Consider the following 26,605-nt stretch of genomic DNA (forward strand, 5'->3'; position numbering starts at 1 on the left):
TGAAAACTCAGTACTTAATCAAAAGAATATTGTAAGGTATTGGGTTCTGCCTATCTTTGCCACAGATACACTGTATGACCTTATATAAGCCACTTAAGTTCTAAGGGTTTTAGTTTCTTCAGCAGGAAAATATATATAGAAAGGGTTGGAACAAAATACCTCTAAACCTCCAGCCTTTAAAAATGTCTACATGAGCAATTCATTCAATCATCCATCCAACAAATGAATACTGAACACCTGCTATATGATGGGCATGCTGTAGGGCCCTGCCCTCAGAGTTTTCATTCCAGTGGAAAAGACAAATAATAAACTTAAAATTCAATCCATCTATGTGAGAGTATTAGATAAACATAAATTGTATATTTTTATTTATAATATAATCATCATGTATTATAATTGATACAATATATTATGATTGGTACAATAAATCACAATTGATATACATTACATTTGAAATAACATATTACAATTAATATAATATATAATATAATGTGACATAACATAATGTGTAGGGATGGAGGTGGGGGAGGACCACTGCTTCGTTTTGGGTCGACAATGAAGCACTCGCTGAGTGGGTGACATTCAAGCCAAGACAGAATGACAAGATGGAGTCAGTGTAGGATGATTCCAGACAGAGCGAGCAGTGAACACCAAGACCCTAAGGCAAGAAAGTGCCTACTTGTTAGAGGAACCTAAAAGTAGTTGGTGTTGTTAGTAACCAAGGAGGACAGAGATTAAGATAGGGTTGGAGAGAGAAATGGCTGGGCCACACAAGGCCATGCAGGCTTTGCACAAGGGTGTGAGTTCCACTTTGAAGTTCAGTGGCAGGTTCTTAGGGGATTTTAAATTGAAGAGTGATATGATCTTATTTATTTCTGTGGTAGTAATCAATGCCTCCTTCACTAAGGCAAAAAAAAATTCTCAAAGGGTCAGTTATAGACTTTCTTTTTCTTTTTGTTTCTTTAGGTTCCTTCTTTCTCTTTTGTATTATGTCTCTTCAGCTTTTTTTTCTTTCTTTTCTACCTCTTACTTTATTGATTTCTAATTTTTTTTCTCTTCCCTCCCCCCTCCACTTGTTTTTGCCTTCATCAAACAGCACCTGAGATACATTACCACAAAGATTATTTTAACTGAGCAGAAGAAAGCTGCAGACCCCACTAGGGGTCACCTCTGACCCACTGATGAGTCCTTGATCCTGCAATTTTGCCTTGGGTTTATAGCCAACCCAGGAGACACTTATCCTCTTGTCTTTATCTTTTTTTACCTTTATGACCCCCCAAGGATCCGACTCAAAGGCATTGTGGTCTACATCCTCCCTTGGACCTAAGCCACCCCAGGAGCCAGGCAGGCTATCAAAACAGGCCTGCCCCAGATGATTCCCTTTGTTCAAAGTAGACTGGTGCTCTTGAGCTGGGAACTTGGCTCATTGACAAAAGTGGCATCATTTTGCAAAGTGGAATGTCACCGGAAAGGCCGTGATTGTATGAGGAATGCCTGAACTGCCTGTCTGCCTCTTGCCAGCAGGCTGCCTGAGGGTCCAGCAGCCAGGCTTCCTGGAGCTTCCTTCAATTGTCTTTACACACAGAATTGAGTACCCACTTAAAGACATACAGACCTGCCCTCAGCCCTCTGCTGTAAAAGGAATCTTCCTGTGATTTATTTCCAACCTGGTTGCTTTGGAACTGACAGTTTTATTAATTGGAGAAATTTCATTATTTCACAAGGCCAGTTGAGGCGTCAAGGACAAGTGGGTCCCCTTGGTACTCTTCCTCTTGTACATTTATCTGCATATATTAAAACATGCACAGTCTCATAGTCTATATGCACACATATATCTGTCCTATTTGAAGTGAAAAGGTGAAACTCATCTTTATACACGTTTCACTCCACAAGTTGATGGGAAATTCCTTGAAAAGATCAAAAAAGTAGTGAGTTTACTTCTGCTAGATGGATTAATGAATTGAATTTGTAATCTGTAAAATTTTCTCTTCTACTTCTTTTTTTCCCCATCCAAATTGCTTTTCTAAAATTAAATACATCTTTTGAAAAGCCTTGGCCAAATGATCATTGCTTGAATTGCTTGGCACGAATGGAGGCCTGTGCCTAATTGAATATTATCCTCCATTTTACATTGTTTTACAGTTTAACATGCACTTTCATTATGCTCTCCCTACATTCCACATTCCTATTCATCTCACTTTATGAATAAGAATTATGTCTTGCTAGGATTAAAGACTTTCCCAAAAGTTACATGTCTAGCATGTAACAGATCAAGGACTAGGCCTAAGATCTCATGAATTTAGTTCAAATTCAGTGCTCCTTACACTACAACAAGGTCTGCAAGCTTTTTCAGTAAAGGGCCAGAGAGTAAATATTTTAGGCTTTTCAAGTCATATGTTCTGTGTCACAAATACTCAACTTTGCTGTTGCAGAACCAAAACAGCCATAGACCATACATGAATAAATGAATATTGCTGTGTTCTAAGAAAATTTTATTTATGGTCACTGAAGTCAGAGTGTCTTATAATTCTCATATGTCATGAAGCACCATCTTCCTTTAATTTTAATCCCTTAAATACGTAAAAAAAATTCTTAGTTCATTTATCCTAACAAAATAGGCAGCAAGTGGGATTTGACCTAGGAACTGTAGTTTGTAGAACCATCAGTGAATGGAATTATTAGCCAGACAGCTGAGACCTGAGTTCATTTTAGCCCTTGATGGAATGAGCAATATAAGGTCTCCAGAGTGATTCTCATTATTATTAATCATTAACTGAATTTCAGGGACCTGTCATCAGGGATTAATTTCCATCAAGATTTCTCTTAAAGGAAAATAAAGTGAAAATATTAATGAATAGATACAACCTCATAAGAGCAACTCATATTTTTTAAAAAAATATGTAATGCAGAAATGACTTGCTTCCCTATTGAAGAGTATTATTCACAAATTCTATGAACTTTTGAAGAATTCTTAGAAAAAAAATCAGGAAAATATGAATACTTTTATATTCATTTTTATCCTATTATAGCTCAGTGTAGTTTAATAATAACAAACTAACTTATTGGGTTTTGTGAGTATAGATGGGAATATAACTCGGGCTACCCAGGAAAGCAAACCTCCCCTTTTTCTGATTATTTAAGCTAGAAAGAGTTTGCTGATAGTTGATCAAGATAAAACAATATACAATTGCATAGGTGCAAACCCTGGAGCTAAAAGACAGAAATGAAAAGGTATCAAAAATTAATTCTGGGGTGCCTGGGTGGCTCAGTTGTTAAGCAACTGCCTTCGGCTCAGGTCATGGTCCCAGGGTCCTGGGATCGAGTCCCACATTGGGCTCTCTGCTCCGTGAGAAGCCTGCTTCTCCCTCTCCCAAGCCCCCTTGCTTGTGTTCCCTCTCTCACTATGTCTCTCTCTGTCAAATAAATAAATAAAATCTTAAAAAAAAATTAATTCTGTAAAATAAATGCTCAAGTCATATTTGTTAACGGTTATGTAAGAGTTTACAAATTAGACAAATTCCTCCTGGATTAGCAGTTAGCTGATGCTGGAAGAGAAATCTCTCATTTCCACGTCTGGTTTCTAAATAAAGAGCAACCATGGTCCTTTAGTCATATTAAATTGAAAACCAAGACAATGGAAAATACCCCATAGACATTTCATCTTATTCCTTTTTGAGGTAACAATTCTGGAGCTTGGTTTCTACATCCATGCTTATGTTTAAAACAAAGTAAACACTTAAAATATAATATGGCTAGATAGATGCTCTTCTGGGGTAAGAGCAGCTCCATTTTGAAGATTTTCTTTATTTATTTGACAGAGAGAGACACAGCGAGAGAGGGAACACAAGCAGGGGAGCAGGAGAGGGAGAAGCAGGCTTCCCGCTGAACAGGGAGCCTGATGCGGGGCTCGATCTCAGGACCCCGGGATCATGACCTGAGCCGAAGGCAGATGCTTAACTACTGAGCCACCGAGGCGCCCCAAGAGCAGTTCCATTTTGGAGGTTGATGGCGGGATTAAGAATAGATCTGGCTAGATATTGAGGGATGAGAAGATGAGAGAAATCACTGGCTCTTTTGACTGCCAGTCTTCAAGTTTCTGTGTTTACAGGAAACTGGAATGTTCTAGCTTCTCCTCTGTCAGTCCAAATTCTGTGCACCTTCATGGCCTTCCTCAATTTCTGATTCCCCAATGAGATTTCCTTAATTATACCTGCTGGTGAATCTATTTTATTTCCAAATAGTGTAGCATTTATTCAGGTACCATAAAGATCAATGTTGATAGATGTATTTCAATATTTTCTCTCAAAAAGAAGAAAACTACTTGAGGACCAGGCTTCACACCCGTAGAATGCATCCCTTGTGTTGCTCCCACCACAGATCACTCTTGGTTGACTGATTCCTTCTTTTCCAAACCCTGACAGAAGGAAAAACCCTACAGGTATACTCTCAGTAGAGAGAAACCTTCTCAGGAATGACTCATGGGAGCAGATTACAGGACTTTCATATTTTCCATTGCAGAACTGAAAATAGTATTAGTACTAAGCACTATCAATAAATGGAAGGAATATGCACCTGCTACCTTGAGTAAGGAAATATATGATGGAAAATGCCCATGTCCATTCCTCAGAGCAGTGTCATCTTAATGGCTATGAATTCTTCTCTATGACTTCCTTGTACCAGAACACTTCTATTCTCTTTTCATTCCAGGTTTTTGTTCTACTAACCCATCTTTTCTTTGTCTTGAGTTTTATGAGAAGCAGATTTGGAGATATGAATGCAATTACAGATAATTTTGTTTGTTTTGTAGTGAAAAATAAGGAAGCACTGGCAGAGGCATTGGGGAGTGAACTGGGAAAGTGACTGACCAATAAAACCTTCATGAATAATCAAGCCACCACTGTGGGAATGTGGAGAAACTAGAGGCTAAAAGGAAAAGAGAAGAAGTGGCCTTTGAGATGCTTTCCAGCTCTAGGATTTTATATCGTAGAGGACATGACCTTGACACCTCATTGAAGGCTTCTGAAAAATTAAATGAAAGATTCATCAGGGCAGCTCCTATTTATACTGTGCTTATCATTAACTAATTTCTGGGAATTTCTGGGTGTCCATGTAAAACACAAGTCTCTGAGTTATCATTCCCAAGAAGTGAGGGACAAATGTGCCAGCACCTGTTCCTTGTTGGCTGAGTACTGCTCCCTAAGGATGTTGAATCCCCTGTACCGCTGGCCTGCTCTCAAAGTAGCAAAGTAGGATCTAGAAGCTTTAAAGAGTCCACAGGAAGGAAGGAAGGAAGGAAGGAGGGAAGGAAGGGTGAGCAGATGAAAGTTTAGCCTATGTTACTGATGTGATGAGGGCAAGGAACTTTAGGTGGGGATGGAGACCATCTTCCTCAGTCCCTAGCATGAGGGCAGCCATCTAAAGCTTATTCCTAGTAGTTCTGTCTCTGGAGATTAGAGACTGTCCCTTCACCTAACAGGTGCTTGAATCTTGACCACAGACTGCCTTGCCTTTGATCACTTCATTTACCTACCTGGAGGAAACTTCACTAATTTCTGTTTCTGAACCCTCACTGCTTCCACTAGTTTGAGTATATGGCCTCTGTATCAACCAGAGAAAGAGAACCCATAGAAAATATATATTAAGAGATTTATTGCCAGCAAGTAACTATATGACAGTGGGGCTGACTAGGTAAGTCTGAAATCTGTAAGACAGGACTTACAGTCTGGAAGTCTTGGAATGAGCTGAAATTTCAGCCTACAAGTAGAATTTCTTCTGGAAAGTCTCAGTTTTGTACTAAGATCTTCCAACTGTTTGAATCAGCCCCCCTACCCCCAGTTTATCTAGAGTAATCTCTCTTACTTAAAGGCAACCGATTATGGGCTTTAATCACATCTATAGAATACCGTTACAGAAATACCTAGATTACTATATGATTGACTATCTGGGGACTCTAGCCCAGCCAAGTTGATACTTAAAGCTGACACAATCCCATCTTAGACATAACTCATAAAATGTGGCATTTTTCAAACCTAATCCTCTGTAGAATGTGAAAATTTCTACCACTTTTTTTTCTAAAAAGGGTGATTTCCAGACTTCAGGAAAATAATTCCCTAGAATAAGATTGTATTACCAAGAAGGTTATAATTTTTGAGCTGCCACATGGAACAGCCTAGACATTGGAGTCAGATTTGAATTCTGATGGACACATGTAACAGTGTGATCTTGGGTAAATTCTTACCTCAGATTTCTCATCTTTAAAAAGAGAGGCTAATAATTGCAATCATATGTACCATATAAAGTGGCTGGGAAATTTCATTAAGATAGAGAATTCTAGTTTTCCTGAGAAAATCTAGGTGTATTTTCAGTACAATTATTAATAACACCCTTTTGCTCTCCAAAGTGACCTAGTTTGGAAAAGAAATAAAATAGTCATTTTATTTATATCGCACTCTAAAAAACTTTGGTTATTTTAATGGCAGCTCATTTCCATTGGGTAGCTATAATTTACATATCTGATTTATTTTATCTAACTCCAGAGGACAGAAAGAAGACTGATGTTGAAAGTTACAAAATGCCCTCTTAAGCTCAATAAACGAAGACATTTTCTAATTTTTGCAATATCTTCTTATGGTAGTTCTTCTACCATAGTAGAAGTTCTTCTATTAACTATTAATAAATAGTTAGTTGTTATTATTGTCATTGCTGCTGCTATTACTAGTGTTATTACTTCTGGAGTTGAAAGCAAGCACAGAATTAAGCTCTTGTTCATTTTATAGAACACACAATTGAATTCAAGAGAAGTGAAGACATTTATCTACGGACTAAGATTGTTGGGATTTGTGGGTATTTACCAAGATAAAATGAAAATTCAACTCTTTGAGCTTTATCTTTGCCAAATGAAATATCCTCAGTGTCTTTAGTCTTTTTCCATGTGATGTGGCTTCCAATGCCTAGTATTTTAAGTCCAAGTATTTTCTATTCAGTTCAGATACATTCAATGGGTTTGTCCATACCCTTTAACTTGGTTTTATCCACGCATTTGGTCACATCAGTATAAATAGCAGTACATGATTGTGTTGGCTGTCCTGAGCTTGCAGTCAACTAAATCCCTGGGTCTTTTTCAGCAGAAATGTTAAGTCGGTCAACTCTGCTTTCTACTTATGCAGCTTCAATAAGTCCTAGACTTAAAAATTTTGTTAAGTCACCCTTCACAGACAGAATGACTAGATTTAATAGCCACTTATCAATGCTAATCTGTGCTGATCAAAGTCATTAATTGAAACTTTGGAGGGGACAGAGTCAAATGGTAGAGTTTATCATTGATCTGCTAATAAACATGTTTTATAAGTAGTTGTTCGATCACCCAGATTTTGACAACTTATAAAAAAGGATATCATAATTCAAATATATGATAACGATAGAGGTAGAATTTATCTATGCCATGCACCTAATCTGCCATCAATTATGGATAAAGAAATGTATGACTTTGAAGTAGACAAACTTGGGCTATAATCCAAACATCCACATAATAAATGTGTGACTTTGGACAAGTCATTTAGTATAAATCTCATGAGTCTCTTTTTAAAATAAGAATGTGGGATGCCTGAGTGGCTCAGTCAGGTGGGTGTCTGACTTCAGGTCAGGTCATGATCTTGGGGTCCTGAGATCAGGCCACGTAGGCCCATGTCCCATGTTGGGCTCCGTGCTCCGATGGGGTGCCTGTTTCTCCCTCTCCCTCTGCTCCTCCCCTGCTTGAGCTCTCTCTCTCTCTCAAATAAATAAATAAAATCTTTTAAAAAAAAGAAATAAAATATGAATGTAATTATGTATCAGTTAGCACATGGAAAGCATAATACACGGTTGACGATAAATAGTTGCTGCTGCTATTATCAGTGTTATTACTTCTGGAGTTGAAAGCTAGCACAGAAGTAAGCTCTTATTCATTTTATAGAACACACAATTGAATTCAAGAGAAGTGAAGACATTTATCTAAGGACTAAGATTGTTGGGATTTGTTGTGTGTATTTACCAAGAGAAAATGAAAATTATATTCACTGTCTTCACTTCCTTGCCACCATGTATTTCTCTGTGGTCTGAAATACATATGTCATCTTCAAGACTCTTCTCAATGTTTTCTTTTAAAATATTTCCCCTCAACTTACAGGTGAGAGATCCAAAGGCCTCCTCTCTGTCTTTTTACAGTTTTATTCCTTAACTGCATTTGACATTGCTGAAACCCTCCCATTGTTAGAAACTTTCTTTTTTCTGACATCCTTGAGTGGAGTCTCTCCTAAGTGCACCACTTCATATTTTTCTGTTTCTACTCCCTTCCTTGGCTGTCCTTCCTGTAGGAAATGTGACTCTTCTTTCCTTAACCATCAGTCTCATCACAAGTTATCTCATTATTTCCACACCCTAGCAACAACTTTATGTTAGTTATTCATAAATTCATTTCCCTGATTTCTTGTGGTAGAGCTATTATTGTTTTGTCCCTTGAGAATCCATGTGCTTTTCTGACATTTCCCAGCCACCTTTCCATTAGGCAGGGCCATATAACTACTTCTGGACATTGGACTGGAAATTTAAGTGACACATTTCATTTCTGCAGCAAAGCATAAGCAAGATATTAGGATTCTTCAAGTTGTCTCTTCCCCTGACACAGGAAAGTTTGAGGCTTTGTGTTCTAAATGGTGAAGTTGTATGATATTGGAATTTTATCAGCCTAAGACCTTGAGCCATAGACCAGAGAAGGGTCTCTCACTGATCTATGTTGGGTATGCAGTGTGAGTGAGAACTAAACATTTATTATGTTAAGCCACTGAAATTTGGGGGCTATTTTTCTTTTTCTTTCTCTCACTCTCTCTCATTCTTTTTCTTTCTTTCCTGTTAGCATATGGCATAAATGGGCTTATTCTAAGTAATACACCTTATAGTTTATTACCTTTGTTTCATCAATACACTAGAGGTTTCCATGTCAATAATCATCAAAAATGATGATGTCCAAAAAGATCTACTCAAATATATTTTTACTTGAACATTTCTAATGATTTAGCATGTTCTGTCCTTTCTGCAAACTATCTCAGTGATGTCCCTTGCTTCCCATTACCTCTTCCATCAACCCATGCAGATGGTAATTAGCTCCAAAGTTGGTTATTACTTCAGTCCACTATTTCACCATTCCAAACCATATGTCCTCAAAACATTTTCTCTCAAAACAATTCACCAATAAAGAGTGAGCCCATGAAATCCTAGACCCCCATCCTCAACCTCAATAAAAGCAGAACCCTGGAAACCTTTGTAACTCTCTCTCTCTTTCTCTCTCTCTCTCAACCCTCACAACCTCACTGTGTGGCCCCTGGTGTGCTATGTAATTTCCAAATCTCAGAAATAATAAGCATTTATTTTGTCAAAGCTTCCTGATGATTGTTGCTGAACGGCAACTTTCAGTTATAATAAGAAAGACCAGTGAAGTTCCATCCAGTCATTGGTATGGAAAGAAGGTAGTTGAACACTGCATAAAAAACTAATGATGTATTCTTTTCTTTTTTTTTTTCAGGACCTAATTCTGTTTTTAGTTTTTATTTTTTTTAATTTTTTTTATTATGTTATGTTAATCACCATACATTACATCACTAGGTTTTGATGTAGTGTTCCATGATTCATTGTTTGCATATAACACCCAGTGTTCCATTCAATGTGCCCTCTTTAATACCCATCACCAAGCTAACCCATCCCCCCACCCCCCTCCCCTCTAGAACCCTCAGTTTGTTTCTGAGTCCATATTCTAACTGAACAAAATTAAATAAATAAATAAATAAATAAATAAATAAATAAATAAATAAAAGAGGGACTATTTCTGGGGAGCTAACGGAGTGCCCCCGGCATTTCTAGCCAATAGCATTACTATTCATAGGCTGAGATGGACAAAACAACTCCTTCTGCCTTTTTATGTTTTATTTCATAAAACTCTACTAACAGATACTGTGATTTAATCTGTGAAAAATAATGAAAGGAAACTTCTTTTAAGAGGGAGTCGGGAAGCCAGGAGGGGGAGCTCTCCCGAGGTCTACCATGCCAAAATCACAGACCTCATACCTTGGAAGAGACATACATTGCAAATGATACTATTTTAGCTACTTTACTACCCCATCAAGAGGAAGAAATGTTTTTCTCCTCCCCCAGGATCAGCCCGGCCAATGAGAGACTGTCACAACTCAACCAATGAAAAGCCACTCCAATTCGCGCTCTCTCCGTTTACTCCAGTGGAGTTTTTGTTTGTAACAGCATTCCCAATGCCCCCTTACCTCTGTAAGAGAATGTTCCTGAACTTTGTTCTCCAGATGTGCCTATAGTTTTGCCATAGCTTGCTTTTCCTAAGTTGCGATTCTCTGCTATATCCAAATAAACCCATTTTTACTGGTTAAATAACTCACGATTTCATTTTTAAGGTTAATAAATCATGGGGTGCCTGGGTGGCTCAGTGGGTTAAAAATAAATATTATTAAAAAATGCATTGAGGTTTAAGGAACATAATGATTTGTTATTTTCATTTTTATATCTCTTTCATTTACACTACATCTACAACAATGCCTTTAAACTAATGTTTTACAACTCGTTTGAACTGAAACATGAATCTCTGTTATCCTATGCACATCTCTATTTTCTTTGCCAACTACTCCCCAAACATCTATTTAATGAGTCTTTCAAGAATCCTTGAAATACTGACAACAAGATTACTGGTTTATGAGGTTCAAAATTAATCTCTTACTACTTTATTAAAATTCGGCATATTTGCTTATCTCTGGTATTTGATAATGCCTTGAAATATTGACAGTGTATCAGTAATCCTAGCCACAATTTATGTTAGTATGTACTTGGCTCTTGAAATGTGAACTCATTATAGGTACCTGTTGCTCTCTTACAAACATCTCTCTAATCCTGGGATTTACTTACTCTTTAGGTATTTGATTTACCTTTCTCATTATGAGGACCATTTTCTTTAAAGGGAAAGAGGATGGAAAAATCAGAGATAAGTAGTGCTGCTTTCTCTATAAGATCTTCTTATTCTTTGTATGCCCTAAAAGCAATCTTTCCTTTCATATCTTTATTTCCCCTCCTCTCTTTCTCTTTCTCCTCTCATCAAACTACTTCTACAGATTCATTGGTCTGTATAAAGCTTAGATTTCTAGCCTGGTAATTTTTATCTCCAGGCATTACACAATAAGGTTTTACCCTCCTCTAAAACAGGTAATGCTCCTTCTACTTCCTTTATATCCCTTCTTCATCTATAGCTCCCCTCCTAAGTGTTTGGTTGCTTCTAAGACAATGTTTATAACTTTACTGTATAAACCAATTGTATGATGGCACCTGCTTTTTCCTGGTTTTAATGTATTTAACTTGGTGGTTACTATCCAAACATGACACAGTTTATAATTTGATTTTACACATGACAAAGACACTTTGGGAAATTGTGTTACATAAATAAGAGTTGGTGTGGGAAAGATTCTTTTAAGGAAATATTTCTCTTCAGATTTTAGTGATACATTTTAATTGCAAATCATACAAAAATGTGAAGAAATAAAAAGATATTACCAATATTAACAATTTGGTATATATTTTCTAGACATTATCTGTGAGTAAATGTGTGTGAATTTTTCTGTATTTATATTAATGTACATACATATTTTATGCTAGTGGGACTATGTATAATCCATATATTGCTGTGTAGAGTGCTTTTATTTAATAACGTAATATATTGCAAATATGCACGGTTGACAAAAATATCTATGTCAGCCAATTTTAAAATTTAGTTTAGTTTTAAATTATCATATAGGAAAATTGACTTTTTTGTGTGCAATTCTATAAATTTTAACACATGCAGAGATTTACATAAAGCCACAATAATCAGGATACAAAACAGTGTCATTATCTACAAGGCTCACTCATACCACTTATTTTAGTCACATCCTACCCTCCTGCCTAACTCCTGGCAAATAGTGATATGTTCTCTATCCACTACAGTTTTGTATTATCAAGAACATAATTCAAATGAATGCATGCAGAATTTTGAGACTGGCTTATTTCACACGGCATAATGCCTTTGAGATTCATCCAAGTTATTGAATGTATCAATTGTTTGTTCACTTGTATTACTGAATAGCATTCAATTGTATGGATGTGACACAGTTTCTAATATAGCAATTTATTTCCAAAATTTTACTATTTTAAACATTCCTATAGTGAAGTGAAACCCATCTTTGTGCAATTATGTGTTAATTGCACTGTTTTTAGGAAAATCACTAGAAGATTTTCTAACTCTAAATATATGCCCATTTAATTGTACATAGACATTACCAAATTGTTAACCAGATAGGTTGAATAAATTGATTCTTACACCAAACTTGTCTATTTCCCGCCTCTGCTTCCAGTGGGTACCATTATTTAATATTTTCTACCTTTATAGGAGAGAAATATCAGTTTTTGTTTTTAAACCCTGCTCATGAATATTAAACATTTTTTTAATTTTATAAGATATTTTCATTTATTTATGTAACTAACTATGCTTTCTTCCATTAAGCATTATTAGTATATTGGCCTTTTCTTATAGATTTGTAATAATGTGTTTCTTATAATTACTGAAAAATACATATTTAGTCTTTGCCACATGTGTTGTAAATGTTCTTCCCCAAATTATATTTGTTTTGAAAATGATTTAAAAATTCTATAAAAAGTATGACAGATGCATTAGCTAAGTAACTTTTTAACATATTTAAATTTTAATTAAAGAAATGTAAAATAAGAATTTCACAATTCCTGACCTAAATATTGTTCTAGGAAAGTTACCCCATTTCAATTATATGAAATATTTTTCTACTGTATTTGCTATTTTTGTCTTTGCATATAAATCTTTCATATACGCAGAAAATTATTATAAATGATATATTGTAATCATTTGAGTTACAACAGCTTTAAAAATATAATATGCATACATATTCATACTAGCATCTAGATTATTCTGAAAAAAATGTTTGGTTTCAAGAAATTTTTGTTGGTAACTACTATGATAATTTAGTTTTCCTTCTTTCAATATTATGAAACTAGTAATTTGTACTAGGAGTTTTAAACATAAAAATATCTTCTTGGGGCGCCTGGGTAGCTCAATTGGTTAAGCATCCTACTCTTGATTTAGGCTCAGGTCCTGATTTCAGGGTCCTAGACTGAACCCTGGGTTGGCTCCTGGCTCAGCGGGGAGTCTGCTTGAAATTCTCTCTCTCTACCCCTCCCCCCACCTACTCGCACACAAGCACTCTCTTTCTCTCTCTCTCTCAAATAAATAAATCTTTAAAAAAAGAAATATCTTCTCAATCTTAGATTAAACTCTTTTGTCACATATATTATTATTTTAAAAATTTCTGAGTTCGACACCATATGTCAACTAAGTAGAATTTAAATAAAAACTTAAAAAAATTAAAAATTAAAAAAAAATCCTGAGTTTGAATTTGCAGTATTTTACACAGAATTTTGCATCTATATTCCAAAGTGATATCTGCTGATGACTCTGGTCTCCAGATCAACTTAGAGCTCTCTCAGTGTCTTAGAAATAAAGCCGTGCAAGTCCCAAAGCAAGAGAACTGATGACATCCAGAGAAAAGTGGATTGTCTATCACTCTTTTATTCAGAGCTGCTCTGCACATCCAATGTGTGGATGGGTATGATAAAGATATAGCAGTGTGCCTAATTGCATAATGTAAATAAAACCTAATGTGGGTAGTCATGCGAGTAAAGGATCAGTGTGAAGTTGTTAGGGTATAAGAAGATGGGGAAGAATGAATGATGGAACACTACATCAAAAACTAATGATGTAATGTATGGTGATTAACACAACATAATAGTAATAAAAAAAAGAAGATGGGGAAGAAAGGCAGAAGTATATTGGTAACTCCTATGTAAGATCAGGATTATTGGTTCTCATTGCTCTATGAGACAATTACAGATATACACATTTACCATGCACATGTGTATACACCTGTTAAACCCAGATTTAAACCAGGTGTTCTGATACCAATTGGAGTTCTCTCTCTACTATATTATATAATTTTACTACTTTTACCAGTATTCATGGTGAAATCTGTGTCTGTGCAAGAGTGTGTATGTTTGTGTGTGAAGGAAGAGATATGTGTGTAGCAAAGAGCTACACTTCTCCATAAAAGAGTTAAAGAACTGGTAGAATTCAGAATTGCAAACGTCAGGATAAGTTTAAAGTAAACCTACCTTTTAACCTTCTGTTACTCTTCTTAAATGCATGAGAAAAACCTGGAAAATTGAGCAGTCTCCTTTAATCCTATGGACTACCTTTGCAACCTAAGTAGTTACTACCACCAAGTATCTTAGAGAAGTTTTCCAAACCTATAATTTTTAACGTGTAATGGTCACACAGTTGTCCTGGGCTAAAGACAGAGGTGTGATCTTCATTTTGATATCATTTTTACACTAAAAAATATCCTACCTTCCACTAGCTCACTTCCCTGGCATTCAGAACCTTCTAATGGGTGCCAAGTTTCTGCATGCCCCAGACTGCAAGATAGGCTCCTCACATTTTGGCTGTGGGGACATTTTTTGGCTTTGGTTCTATTTTACAACATTTGTATGGCAGCAAGTAATTGCTTTCTTCCAGTAATGTTATAAAGTTTGCAGTAGTTCACCTAATTGCACAATTAGGCACATTCAAGTTGGCAGTTTATTTCTTGACTTACACTTTCCCCAAACTACCACAGTAAACTGTAGAGAAAAATACCAGTTTAGCTTTGGGTCTGGAAATTCAACTGCCAAATGCCAAGGCTCTTATGCCAGGACATTCAGCCAATCCCAAACTCAGTTTGGCTTTGCATCCTGGTCTGGGGAGGGGATCATAAAATGCACTCAATGTATTTTCAGCTGAGCCTTCTTGTTTTCCCAGTGTATTTTCAGGCTGATCTGATTTACTGTTGAAAAATACCCATAGATGGTCTTTAAAGTGACACAGAAAATAAAAACCAGAAGAGATTTCCCCTTTGGAATTCCCTATGTCAAGGGAAATTTTCATATGGTATTGCTGACTGTTGTTCTCTGGTGACTAAAAATAAATGCACATAAAAGAGTAACAAATTAGCAAATATCACTAGGGAGAAATTTATCTGGAGCCTCTTCATCACAGAGTTACTATTCTTCTGGAGTCAAAGATTTTGCACTTTCCTTTCATTTTCTGACATTCCTGATCACACAGCCTCCAGCTTCAACTAAAACCAGGCTTTGACTAAAATAACAGTGGCATTACCTGTAATGTTGGAATAAAAAAAATGTTTTTCCACTGAAAATATTCTGTAGCAGGCCATGGCAATTATTACTATGTTTATTTTACCCTTGAGAAAAATGTAACCAAATTAACCTAAGTAATGTCTTGGAAATTACTCATATCTGAGTGCTGCTTTGTTCCGGATATTCCTCTGCAGCCTTCAATAACTTCTTCCATTCATAGTTGGGTTGAGACTGACTTCGAAGAAAAGTCAAATTTCAATCTTGCACACCGAATTCAAAACCATATTGAAAACAAATGTGACCATTTGCTAGAATAACAACCTGGTGTTATTTTTTCCATATGCATTTTCCTCTCTAATTTTCCCCTATTCTTCTATCCCTAAAGCCTGAAGTTCGCCACGTCTGACTTTATTAAGCCTATAAAAAGACTGCTTGGGTTTTGTGAAATGAAAACTTAGGACATTGCACAGGTGGCTCAGAAGATGCCAGAAACATAACAATGTAGGGCTGGTCCAGGAATCAGGAGGATTGACTTCTGTGAGGTGAAAGCTCTATGGAATGTCATTATTTTTCTTTCAGAAACATAATGAAGCACATGTGGTATGTGAAAATAATTTCTTTCCCTCTGATCGTTTTGCATATCAGCAGAGGTGACTATAAAATTAGGAAGAGAACTTTTAGCACTGATTTTCAATTCTTCAGTATTGACCTTCCAACATCCACAATTTTTCTTCTTGGAGCCCTTGCCACCTAACCCCAAGTTCTACAGAAACGTCCTTGTTCTCATGTGGTTTTGAATCCTAAGTCAGGAGTAAGCCAGTTTTTGCAAACATGTTTGCTGACCTTTAAGATGTGTGCATAACAATACATCACTCTTAATGTCATGAAAATCTTCAAGGGAGGAGGGAGTGAAAATCCGCCAATGGAGTGAACAATGAGTAATTCATATAGAAGAGGCTTCACTAGTCTGTGGTTACAGTGTCACTTTCACATCTTCTGAAAGACCACATTTTTGTCATTAGGGCTTCACTTTTTAAAAGACTAGAAATTAGGATTTTCCAGAAGGTCTTAACAATTATTTTTAGGATGTTCCTCACTTGCTCTCACAGACTGGTCTATTAGCTGAAATACATCCTTGGCATCCAATCTATTTTTCTTCGTTTCCTGATTCTCACTTGGTCCACCCACTGCTCAAGAATGTCCATGCTAATAATAATAATAATAATAATAATAATAATAATAAAATTAAAAAATTAAAAGAATGTTCATGTTAAAGGTACCAACCTAGGTGCTTCCACCAAATTCTGTCGTGAGCCTGGCAAAACATTTTCATTCCATGCAAACTTAGGGAAAGAGCCTCCTCTCCAATTCTGTGCTATATTTTGTTACCTATGACTTGAAGCAGGTCGCATCCTCCCCCAGAGAGTTTCAAAATCCTTCTTAAACAGTTTTATAAAGGACCCCAACTCCTAAGCCTAGAGGACCAATGGAAAACACTTTCAACATAAATGCAATGTTGAGTTAAAAATGTTTAAAAGGTCCCCAAATATACTATTTTACTACATTGAAATCACTCAAAGCAAGATTACATATTCTTATGAAAATGTAATTATTTTACTTATATAGAAAATATAAAGTGGACTGTAAGTAAAAACCAAACTCATGAGATGGATGCCTTTCAGGAAGTGGGGGAGGAGAGTGTGTCTGAGGGTTATAGGCAGATAAAACAGTTACTTCATCTTGAATGCTTTGTTTCTTAAAACAACACCAGTAGTGACATCTTTGACTAATATGTCCAAACCTAAGAATAGTTCATTCAAATTTTGTTTGCAAGAAAGCAATATGACTTAGTGGGCTCTGAAGATGAAGCACTTGGGGCTTCATTGTAACCTTGACCATTCAGCAGCTGTGTGACTTTGAATTAAGAGTTTAACCTCTCTGTGCCTAAAAATGTCAAATAGAGACCATAATGCCTACCTCATAGGTACCATGAGCCCACCAAACATACATGTTAAAAAAATGGGCAAAAAACAGAAATCTCTTGTACTGGAATGCTTTTTAAGGATTGGTAAAATAGTTTGTAAGATGCACAGACTGGTGGAGTTCTCTCTTAAGAGAATGCAGTGGATTTTAGCTAGATGTAATTTCTGTGCTTTGAAGATGAAATACGTGAGTTGAAATTCAGCTCTTCAAGTGGTCATAGTCAGAAAGAAACTATAAAGTATTGCTAGAGAAATATTTCTTGAAGTTTTTCGGCCTCAACAAGAATCGGCGTAGGCTGCAAATATGGTAAACATATCATTCTTACGAAATTTTCTTTTGAATCATGCCTATTTAAGAGCATGTTTTCTTGCTTCTTATATGTCTGACCTGACCCCAAAGGCTGAACTACCAGCTCTTACCTAGTGCCACCAAGATACTCTTTGCATTCTCCTTAAAGCAAACACATATATTTTCACAAAAGGATGGTCTACTTGGGATCATGATTTATGACCTCATGCTATACAAATTTGGGTGGACCAAATCTACTAGGCAGTAGATAACTGAAATGGTAGAAACATACTAATTAAAAGCCACTCTGCCATTAGGGAAATGGGGATGAACTTGGATGAATCATATATTATTCATATTTGGGATTGTGGAGGCCTCCCAGTGTATCAGTCATACAGAGTAATTTTATCAAGAAGTCCACTAGTCAGCTTAAGACACCTAATCAGTAATTTCCTACTAATCTAAAACACCTGTGTTGCCATTTCCAGCAACTCAAATTAACTGAAATTTTAAAGATGGATTGATCATGATGGGAGTAAGTGTGGGGCGGGGGGCTGGGGATAGAGGAAGGAAAAAAGAGACCTTTAGGACTTAAGTAGTAGAGATATGTGCAAGATTTGGAAAATTAATTCCAACCTGGCACTGAATAGAAAATTGATAAGGAATTTAAGTTTAAGATGTTATGTAGGAACAACATATGCAAGTCAGTATAAGAAATATGACAGTGTGCAATGTAAGATTCCATAGATAATAAACCTCAACTGTGATTTCTTAGTCACTCAGAAAAACAGCAAAATTAGGGGTCTGTAGAATGGGGTCCCCAAATATGGACGCAAATTAACCCCCAAGAGTTATTAAATCCACATGAATTGGGTTCTCTCAAACATATGCAGAAATCCTTAGGGGACTGAATGTTTCCCCAACCAAAGCTATGAAATGAGGACAGTAAACTCTGGCCAAGTTAATTGGCTAACATTCTGAAGTGAGAATGTGTCAAAGAAAGGGACTGGATGTGTGTAGTTTTGAAAAAAAATGAACCATTGAGGAAGAATTTGGCAGCTTTTATTGTCACTTTCCAAGGGAGATATTTCCAGCCAGGAGAAGGACATTTGGTAGGTTGAGGACTGTGTGAACCATTTTGTAAACCACTCCAAAGGATTTGTTTTGTTTTGTTTTGTTTTGTTTTGTTTCTTTTTGCCACAAGGAGGACAGTGCTTTGGATGACAGCTTTTTAGAAAGTTATAGTTAATAATAGGGCATATTTTAAGGCAAAATAGTTCTATGTTCCTTCTTCTATATTTAGCATTGGCAAAGTAAGTCAGAACTTACTAAAAAGTGTAACAAAGTTAATGCCATGTATGTAGGCCACCATCCAGAGATAATTACTTTTACCATTTGCTTTATCTTTTCTGCTGTTTTTATTATGTATGTGTGCTTACTATCATATATATTTTAACTAAGAAAGCAATATTATATCTAGTTATGTGCCATGCTTTTTTTTGACTTAGCTTTAAAAGCTTCTTAAAATGTTTAATGTTTTTTCCTAAAATGTTACAAAAATAAAGTATAATGAGCTCCCGTTTTCTGATTCCAAAACCTCAACAATAATCAGCCTAATCATGTTTTACTCACAGCCCACCTGCTCACCTCCATCTCCAGCATTGAATCATTGAAAATAAATTCCAGATATTATTGTTGACTTGAATAATGCAGGGGTTAGCACAGGGGCACCCCTCCCCCATCCCCGTAATATGGAAATCCATGTATAACTTTGGTGCCCCCCCACCCCAAATTGAACTACTAATAGCCTACTGTTGACTGGAAGCCTTACCAATAACATAAATAGTTCACACATATTTTACATGTATTTTATATACTGTATTTTACACTAAGGTAAGTTAGAGTAAAGAAAATGCTATTAAAATTATAAGGAAGAGAAAGTACATTTACAGTAGTGTACCATATTTATTTAAAAAATCCACATATAAAATGGACCTGCACAGTTCATGTTGTTCAAGGATCAACTATGTGTTAATTTATCTGCAAATATCTCTAAAAATATGGATTCCTTTTTAAAGACATACCAATACTATCATCTCATTAAGAAAGTTAATTAAAATTCCATAACGTAGTCAGGGGTGCCTAGGTGGCTCAGTCGGTTAAGTGTCCAACTCTTGGTTTTGGCTCAGGTCATGATCTCAGCGTCCTGAGTTCAAGCCCTGTGTCAGCATCACACTGGGCACGGAGCCTGCTTAAGATTCTCTCTCCCTCTCTCCCGCCGGCCCTCCCACCATCACCCTCCCCCTCTCAAAAAAATAAATTCCATAATCTGATCAAATATCATCCAGTGTTTGAACCCCTCTGCTTACTGTATCAATGTTTTCTTTTTGTTCTTTATTTGCATAATAATCCGAGTAAGTTCCATACTGGATAATAGATCTGTTAAATTTTTTTTAATCTGTTGGTTCCTACTCTCTCATTCCGTTTTCTTGCTTTGCAGTTCATTTGCTGATTACATCACTGTGGTGTCAGTCAATATGTTCTTCTGGCCTTGTATTTCCAATAAATTAGAATTCAACTCTAGGGAAGTGTCAGGTTCAGATTCAGTGGCACAGTATTTCACTATATAAAGGCTTTACCTACATTTATATTGATAGATATTTTAATATTTCACAGTTTTCTGTTAATATAAACAACATTGTAGTGAATCCCTTATGCATATACCTTTGCACGTTTCTCTGATTACTTAAGATACTTTGTTAGAAGTTCTATTTAGAACCAGAAGGCACATGCCTTTTCAACATTTGTTGGTGCATATTATCAAATTGGGATTCAGAAAAATTATGGTACTGGGGTGCCTGGGTGGTGCAGTCGGTTAAACATATGCCTTCTGGGGCACCCCTGGGTGGCTCAGATGGTTGGGCATCTGCCTTCAGCTCAGGTCATGATCCCAGGGTCCTGGGATCAAGCCCCCCATCGGACTCCCTGCTCGGCGGAGAGCCTGCTTCTCCCTCTCCCTCTACTGCACCTCCTGCTTGTGCTCTCTCACTCTCTCTGTCAAATAAATAAATAAAATCTTAAAAAAAAAAAAAAAAAAGCATCTGCCTTCAGCTCAAGTCATGATCTTGAGGTCCTGAGATCTGCTTCTCCATCTCCCTCTGCTCCTCCCCCCACTTGTGCGCTCTCTCTCTCTCTCTCACTTGCTAACTCTCTCTCTCTTTCTCTCTCAAATAAATAAATAAAATCTTTGGGGGAAAAATTATGGTACTTTTGAACCACCTTTGACATATCTGAAGGTATATCTCCTCACATTATTTAAAAATTATTTATGGCTTTTGTAAATTATCTTCAGACAAAATCTTTTTCTTTTATTAACTTGCATTTTTGTTATTGGTGAATTTGACAAAATTCCATTATGATTATAATGTAATGTAAAAGCTAATATATTGATACTGTGATTCCTGTATCTGCCTTTTGTATAATGATTAGCACGAATTGATCACTGGCAGTCTGAGGAAATGCTAACATGGTGGTGGGGGGTCAGTTCCTAGAGACTTAAGACCAGGTTCTGATGAATAGTGACTTGATTACATTACATTTACTTATAGGACTGGCATCCTTGGTCTCTCTTCTTACTTTAACATTAACACCACTGGAATCAAATAATAAAAGTGAAGTTTGATAATGTAAAGATAATATGGGATGTATTTAATACTGTAAATTCAAAGTGATAGAGAAAATGCAAAGCCTAGAATGTTTTGTTCTAGGCCTATCTATATATTTTTTTTTTCCATTCTTATTAAACAGAGATCTTAGAGCCTTTTGAGTTTTCATTGTTCTTTAAAATTGTTCAAATGTTTCAATTGGAATATATATATACATATATACATACATACACCCAGGATTGTGCTTTGTGCCTGAGAGATAATGTCTTCCTGCATAAAATTCCCATGCAGCTGGAATGGTCTTGAGTATAGTTTTAGAAGGTGATCATTCTCATTCTTACAGGAAAGTTTTGCAGCAGTGCATCTTCCCCCGTTGAATTTCATATTCCTTGGCAGCCTGTGGGGATGTTGTCAGGATAATATATGAGCTATTTCATATTATCGCCTTGGGAGTTTTGCTATTTTTTTGGTATTTTTCTGACAAATTAGCAGTTAACATAAGACAGTGCCACAACCTACAGAGAATTTTTCTGTTTTTATTTCCACAATAACTTGGGAATCAATTGAAAAATTATCTTAGAAAATAAAATGTTTTTCTTTTATTAATCCACAGGTTCCGTATTTATCAAGTAAACTTTGTACTGGGGTAAACACAACGTGTATGAAAAAACTCAGTACAAGAAGATACGCGTATGGTGCCAAGACTGCCCAATAAATCATAATATACTTTCTGTGGGTCAGAAACATGGTGCAGTGTTAGTCTTGTGTTTTGTAAGCAAAGAAATGTTATAGGTTGAATTGTGCCCCCCTCCCCTAAATAAAGATATATTGAAGTCCTAAACCTCAGTCTTTGTGTTTGTGACCTTGTTTGCAAATAAAATCTTTGCAGATTTAAAAAAGTTAAAATGAGAACATTAAGATGTACTCTAATCCAATATGACTAATACTCTTATGAAAATGGGGAAATCTGGACACAGACATAGACACACAGGGAAACCATCATGTGAAGACAGAAACAGATAAGTAGGAAGACAAGAAGCCACATGAACCATAGTCCCACTGCCACAAACCAGGGAATGCCTGAGGCTTCCAGAAGCTGTAAGGAGCAAGGAAGGAACCGTCCCTGGAGGCTCTGAGGGTGCAAGCCCTGCCAATACCTCGATTTTGGACTTTTACCCTGCAGATCGGTGACATCATAAATTTCTATTGTTTTCCATCATCCAATTTGTTGTATTTAGCCCCAGCAATTTAATACAGTAACTATTCTTGGGAACATGGAGACCACAGGGAATGGGATTTAAGAGGCAGGGATTTGGGGATTGATCTTTAGTATAACACATAGTGACTTAAAATCACTTTCTTCAGGAAGTGATTTTTTTTTAAGATATTATTTATTTTGAGAGAGAGAGAGAGAGCATGAGCTGGGTGGGGAGGGGCAAGGGGGAACGGAGAGGGAAAAGCAGACTCCCCACTAAGCAGGGAGCCAGATGCAGGGCTCTATATCCCAAGACCCCATAACATTACCTGAGCTGAAGGCAGACACTTAACTGACTGAACCACCCGGGGCTCCAGGAAGTACTCTTTGATCCTTCCTAGAGTAGTTTAGGGGCACATTCTATATAACTTCCTGACATATTATAAGTTCCCTGTTATAGATATATGAATATTTATTGCAATCACTTAACTAATATATTTTTTTATTATTATTATGTTATGTTAATCACCATACATTACATCATTAGTTTTTGATGTAGTGTTCCATGATTCATTGTTTGTGTGTAACACCCAATGCTCCATTCAGTATGTACCCTCTTTAATACCCATCACCAGGCTAACCCATCCCCCCACCCCCCTCCCCTCTAGAACCCTCAGTTTGTTTCTCAGAGTCCATAGTCTCTCATGGTTCATCTCCCCCTCTGATTTCCCCCCATTCATTCTTCCCTTCCTGCTATCTTCTTTTTTTTTTTTGTACCTCTGAAACAAATAATACATTATATGTTAAAAAAAAAACAAAACAATATCTTTTCTATTCATCTGTGTTCCACTTTGAATTCTTCGAGAACAACTTCCCTGTTGATGTGAAGGAGCAATGCCTCTCATGATTGTATAATATCTTCCAAATAACATACACCTTCCAAGTTCCCTACTCACAACACACACACACACACACACACACACACACATGCATACACACATGAAATGATGTCTAAAGAAAGACATTACATAAACCAAAAAATATGCATAGAGGTGATATCTGCTTTCCATATAATTGTCAAGTGGTTGCAATCTTGTCTCCAAAAACAGTCTTACTCAAAAACACAGGGAAAATTCTATAACCAAAGGAGTAAGTAATATTTTACTGGTTAAGCCACTGTAAGGTAACTTGATAGATCACCTAAAAAATATTTCTCAGGAGATAAAATTCACAGAATACCTATGAATTTCTAACTAAATAAGCAAATAAAAGTATTGGTATCCAGTTATATTGTTATCAGAAACTTGAAACCTATCTTTTATTCTGAATAGAAAAGCAAAAAATAAGACATTCATGGAGCATGAACAGTCATTCTGTTATAAATCTCACATTTGAAAAATTGGCTTATTCTTTCCAAGAAGTTACTTACTTCTATTATCATTTAAATTCACATATAGACCTCTGGGATCATAGAATACTGTACCTTTCATATCTTTTATTTTGTAAGGCTAATAAGGTTTCTCTTAAGGGTTCCCTCACTGAGCTCTCTGTCCTTCCTATATTTTATTATCACTGCTATGCATGGATTCAATTAACAGTAGATAATAGGTCCATAAAATAGCAAGAAGACAGCTGTGTATTTCAGCCTTTTATTTTCCCCTAATAAAGCTTTCACGTTTGAACTTTTCATTTTTCTGCATTAATAGATAAATAAAAAAATAAGAATTAACTCGCTTTCCATGACATTTTAATACGATGGAGGACAACTTTAGAAATAAATAAAAGTAAAAAATCTTAAAAGCTAGAGAACTTATGACAATCGTTCCTGCACTATTAAAACAGAGCTTCGTGTTGTTGCCTGCTGCCTACCTCTTCATTTCAAACTAGCCTTCGAGGGGACGGGAGATACTTCAGTCTTTGGCAGTAAGTACCAGAAAGGAAGTGCTTAATCCTGAGCTCTGTATGCTGACGTCCTGGTAGGTACAGAGCAGCCCATGACCGTGAGAGCTGCCGACGGGACTCGCCAGTCCTGCAAGTTCGTCAGGGACGGTTACTGGGGTCAGTAAGGCAAGAACTAGACCTGGCTCCCAGAAGCAGCCATCGTCAACACACACAAAAAAACAAAAGCATCCCCTCCCACCACATCTCTTATCACAAATTTCTTTCAGCTCCAATGACATGGTCGTTCTCAGAATTTACAACGATGTGGCAGTTCTGTGTATTGATAGCAGGCCATTCCTTTTCTTAGAAACCAAAGGTTCTCTGCAGGTGCCAAGTTGTCCTCAGAGGAAAGCTATAGTCTTCAATGTGTTCTTATTGCTTTCCTGTATGTTCATATTGTGAGTGTTCCCTGTTTAACGGTAATGAGTGGTGATAAATCATAGTGAAATGACCCTGTCCCTAGTGTTTCTTTATATGACTATAAACTTCCATTGATAATAGTAAATCATTCATTTAATGCCTTCTCCCTGTCTTTTCTGCCATTTCTGTAGTACCGCTTTTTTTTTTTAACTTTTCAGTTTTTATTTTGAATTTCACTGTTAGCCCTTAGAGAAACAAATATAAATGAAAGAAAAGTAATTCTTGGATAAGATGAGGAACATGATAGAATCTGATTTATATTATTTCTCTATATATTTTTTCAAGGTCCTTGCCCTCCATAGAAGCATCATTCATTGTCACGGACAAAGGAGAGTTGATTCTTCGTGGATTAGTGTTGGCCAGACCCCAGGAAGGATTAGTTCCACCAGATTAACATGTTTTTAGCTTGTGAAGCCAACCCGAATATCACAGGCAAAGTCAGAGAGTTCCTACAGCCCTTGGATGCATCCTTCCTGTGCAGAAATGCCAAGGCAGCTTCTAGAATAAGGTAGATATATTCTAAAGCTTGTTGGAGGCAAAGGTAAGCAACATATGGGCAAACCCTGGGGGATTTGAAATGAAAAACAAGTTGGGGATTTCACTTGGAATTCCTGCAAATGGTTTCATTATCTATCTGCTTCATTAAGAAATATTTTATGTAGAAACCATCCAAGTGTCCTCAATAGGATATAGGAGATATAAATGATGCCACATTCATGGAAAATAATAAACAGAAGGAATTAAGTGCTTCCACATAATGATATAGTATGAATATAGTATTAATTAAACAAAACAAAGCATGAAATGATCAGTATAATATGGTTTCGTGCAAATAAACTTGAAGAATGATTGGTAGAAACCTGAATATTTATGTGCTGGCATATGCATTTAGTTATTTATTAGTTTTTCCTAGTGAGGAATGGGTCAAAAGAACCTGCTAACAATGATTAGCTTTGGAAAGGAAGGAAGGAAGTATTCTTTTTTAAAAAATGTTATTTTCTGTATTACTTTTGCATTTTATACATGAGCATAAGTTTATTTTCCCTTTTCTTTTGTAAAACCATATCAGTACCGATTACTTACATGACACCATTTGGGGAACTATTGGTAGGTTTGTGGCCTTCTTAACTCCATATGTAAAATAGCAACACATTAACAACAGCAAATTTTATAAAGTTATATAGGCAGAAATTACTCATCTCTGGAAAAAAAAAATCAAAGTTCACCAGTATTATGAAGTGCTTTTATATATAAGCAATTTGAGTGGCAATGAAAACTGAATGGAATTCAACTTCACATTAGGAGTCAAACATTGTATTTCTGCTTAGATTCTGAACTCGTTTTGTTAGATGTTCAACATATTGCAGAGAATAATGATTAAAATTCATAGTCACAAAGAGCATAGCACTGCACTCTGGGAGATGAAACTTAGTGATTAACCACAGACCAAAAAAAGGAAAAGAAGTATTAAAACTTAAGCCATGTGTATTACAAAAATTTCTTAGTGGAAGAATTAGTCATTTTATTTTATTTTATTTTATTTTTTTAAAGATTTTATTTATTTATTTGGCAGAGAGAGACAGAGCGAGAGAGGGAACACAAGTAGGGGGAGTGGGAGAGGGAGAAGCAGGCTTCCGGCAGAGCAGGGAGCCCAATGCGGGGCTCGATCCCAGGACCCTGAGATCATGACCTGAGCCAAAGGCAGACGCTTAATGACTGAGCCACCCAGGCACCCCAAGAATTAGTCATTTTAATCAGTGCATATAAGCAGCATGAAAGTTGGCATTTTTGTTCACTTTAGTCACTGCCGTTTCTTTAC

This window comes from Halichoerus grypus, chromosome 8 (genome assembly GCF_964656455.1).
Source record: "Halichoerus grypus chromosome 8, mHalGry1.hap1.1, whole genome shotgun sequence".
NCBI classification, from domain to species: domain Eukaryota; kingdom Metazoa; phylum Chordata; class Mammalia; order Carnivora; family Phocidae; genus Halichoerus; species Halichoerus grypus.